The sequence below is a fragment of the Octopus bimaculoides genome, chromosome 1 (assembly GCF_001194135.2).
Source record: "Octopus bimaculoides isolate UCB-OBI-ISO-001 chromosome 1, ASM119413v2, whole genome shotgun sequence".
Lineage (NCBI taxonomy): Eukaryota > Metazoa > Mollusca > Cephalopoda > Octopoda > Octopodidae > Octopus > Octopus bimaculoides.
In genome coordinates, this window is record NC_068981.1 from 25,436,390 (window position 1) to 25,439,421 (window position 3,032).

Sequence of the window (3,032 nt, forward strand, 5' to 3'; positions counted from 1 at the left end):
ATATATATATATATATATACACATAGTTGCCCAACGGATTGTAACATAAAGGTGAAGATCAGTACAACAATGAATATCTACGCCGAACTATTAAGAAACCTGCAGCTACTCTATCCATATTACAAGTTCAGGTTTATACCTGTAATTAGTGAGGCTCTCTGATATGTAACGCTGTTAAATTACTTTCTTCTGACACACCTTCCCTTGGTGAATTCTCAGCCTGATGTAACTAGAAAACACCTTTCCGCAGAAGCTTAATCCCTCATCTATCTTTCCTCCGTTTATTTCCCACACGTTGTTGTACTGTTGAAGGATTATCGACTGCTGCTGTGAGCTTTCTCAATAAGTGTTACATACATTAGATTTTCTCATGATATTACTTTTGTATTTCTCTAACATCATATAAACTTAAAATAAGGAAACATTATTGGACGCAAATTGATATACAAATATGAAGTTGGTTATTTTTCTGATATATGTTTATCAATATTAACAGGCAATGAGCTGGCAGAACCCTCAGCGCGCTAGCCAAAGCACTTCGGCTATGTTTCTTTCTGTTGTGGGTTCAAGGTCGGCATTGTGTTTCATCCTTTCAAGATCGATAAGATAAGTATCATTTGAGCATTAGAATCTTCTCTTTTTACAGATATTATCCTTGAACCCTCAAGAAACAACTGCCCCCCCCCCAATACTATCCTCTCCAATTATAAAGAAAAGAGAGGATGAAACCAATAAACATTCCATAGTCTGTCTACCCTATATGAAAGGCCTCTCCGAAAAGATACAAAAGATATGCGGTCCATATGACATCTGGATAGTATAAAAAAGTAATACAACACTTCGAGTAAAACCACCAATAGAAGAGAATATGACCAAAAACTGCGTGTACTCCATCCCCAAAACTGCGTGTACTCCATCCCATGGTAGTGGAAGATTGCAAAGCTGTGACACGAGGAGATATTGATAAATCGGGTATAGCTGATCATGTATGGAAAAAATGGAGACTACTTCCCCCTGTGGGATGAAGTTAAAATAATAGACAGAGAACACCACTGGAAAATACGAAAACTAAAAGAAGCAGCACGTATGCTAGGATACAACAACCTCCTAAACAGACCGAGTGCAGATATGAATAGCATATGGGAACCGGTATTAAGGAAGGATAGGAAAATATTAGATTTATAAGCCCTAAAATTCACTCCATAATTGCCTACGCGCATATGGCGTAGTGGTTGGGATACTAACCCCAAGATTCGGAGTTCAATTCCAGGCAGTGACCTGAATAATAATAATAATAATAATAATAATAATAATAATAATAATAATAATAATAATAATAATAATAATAATAACAACAACAACAATAACAACAAGATGACAAATACCCGTCAAATGTAAATAATGAACTAATTTCATATTTGTATATCAATTTGCGTCCACTAAATATTTCCTTAATTTAAGATTATATGATATTAGAGAAATACAAAAGTCATATCATGAGAAAATCTAATGTAGGCCACATTTATTGAGAAGGCTTACAGCAGCAGTCGATATCTATGAAAGTGTACAACAATATGTGGGAAATGAAAGCGGAGTATTATATTGAAAGTAGGAGTGGCAGTAGATATTTGTTCGAATTCCGATGTCAACAAGGTCAGGTGTTGAGATCAACAAAGTCAGGCGTTGACTTACTTTGTTACTTAATTACTGGTGAGAGCGTGTAGGGTGAAAGCTGATAATTTTATTGGCTTTCAAGAGCTATCTTTGTTTATAGGTAAAGTATGTAATTTTCATTTGTTGTAAGTCTTAAGTGTTGAAAAGTTGTCACCCCGTTGCTCTTTACAATTTTCCTGTTGCTTAAAACCTGCGAATGTTTTCGTTGTTTAGGTTTATAACAAGAGGAAGCATTTAAAAATTTGTATCGAACTATTAATATTTAAGTCATTTTCGTTGTTTAAATAATTATTATCTATAGCAGTGTTTCTCAACCAGGGTATATATGGTCCCTGAAAATCCATATAAGATTTTGGAGGCGGGTCCACGTAGGCAAAATCATAAATTAAGTATCCAAGCTAGTATTTAAAAGAAAACATGAAAACTTTTTGCTTTAGATGCATTAATTATAAGAAAGAGCTAGCTAGGTTTCTTTGTCTAATATTTTACATAGATAAACATGTTTCCGGCAACTGATACATTTGCTCTTAAATTATACTGTTGTAAACTTACACAAGTAAATATCCGAAAAAGAAAATAGGAATTTTGAAAGACCTCCAAGAGGCTTTAAACAAAGAATGGCTGTGGTGTACGGATTGAAAAGGTAATAATACCGATGTCGACTTTGTTAACGAACCTCCTGCAATCGAATATATCTTTAAGATGAACGATAAAATAGCTATAATATTCTCAGATATAAGTGGCCTAGCACACCATCTTACAGACATATAGTTTGGAATTGTAATTTAGATCAAAACTTGATTGACAATTACGATCTCATATATGTAGTATACATGCATAACGACATATATCTACATACAATACTATGTATGTGAGTATGTATGTATGTATGTATTTACATATTTATGTATGCATGTATTTATGTATGTTTGCATGTATGTATGTCTGTATATATATGAATGTAATTATATGTAAGATGTGTATCACACAAACACACACACACAAATATTTCTGTAGTGTAGTCCTCCGTTGATTTCGTGTTAAATTTTCAGATCAATCACAAGGAGGATTTGGTGCTCGCCTCCATTTTGGATTGATGCACGAAGAAAACATGGGAATTAAAAAATTCTTATGGGGTTTTTATCGTGAATTCCTTTGTTCTTTTCTTCTTTTCGTTTTTGTTTTAATCTGAGGTGGAGACGAACAACAATTCCTCCATGGGTTTGAGTTGAAAAATCGTTAAGATTTTCTCTGAACATGAAAACAATGGTGCCATCAATAAAAAAATAAAGTATCTTTATCCACCAATGTGTTCTTGAGCAATCCTATTGTTCGACATTTAACTTAAATATATATAT

The 3,032-nt window shown here is 33.6% G+C and overlaps 1 protein-coding gene and 1 long non-coding RNA gene across 2 annotated transcripts in view; one reads left to right on the plus strand and one right to left on the minus strand.

The window, feature by feature from the left end:
* Window positions 1–3,032, minus strand: part of LOC106868542 (interleukin 17-like protein) — a 55,926-nt gene that overhangs the window by 45,948 nt on the left and 6,946 nt on the right. The window lies entirely within an intron of this gene.
* Window positions 1,649–3,032, plus strand: part of LOC128247067 (uncharacterized) — a 7,355-nt gene continuing 5,971 nt past the window's right edge. The window contains exon 1 of the long non-coding RNA XR_008263510.1: window positions 1,649–1,774. This is a non-coding gene — a long non-coding RNA (uncharacterized LOC128247067). The remainder of the gene's footprint in view (window positions 1,775–3,032) is intronic.